A 329-nucleotide genomic window follows, 5' to 3' on the forward strand; every position below is an offset into this window, starting at 1 on the left:
TAACCAACAGGCATATTTTTGAGGGTTTAGGGTTTAGGGTTTAGGGTTTATGGATTAGGGTTTAGGGTTTAGGGTTTAGCCAAACCCTAAAATATTTTTTTGTGGAGGACAAGAGCCCTTTTCAATCGCATCGTTAAACCCTAAACCCTAAACCCTAAACCCTAATTTTTTTTAGGGTTTAGGGTCGTTTTTATTAAACCCTAGACCCTCTTATTTATATATAAACCCTAAACCCTAAACCCTCGTATATAAACCCTCGCATATACACAGTAAACCCTAAACCCTAAACCCTCGATAAGCTATTGGGGTACTGACACAGATTGGCGTTA

This window comes from Eimeria mitis, genomic scaffold, assembly GCF_000499745.2.
Source record: "Eimeria mitis Houghton genomic scaffold, Emh_scaff873, whole genome shotgun sequence".
In the NCBI taxonomy this organism is placed as follows: Eukaryota; Apicomplexa; class Conoidasida; order Eucoccidiorida; family Eimeriidae; genus Eimeria; species Eimeria mitis.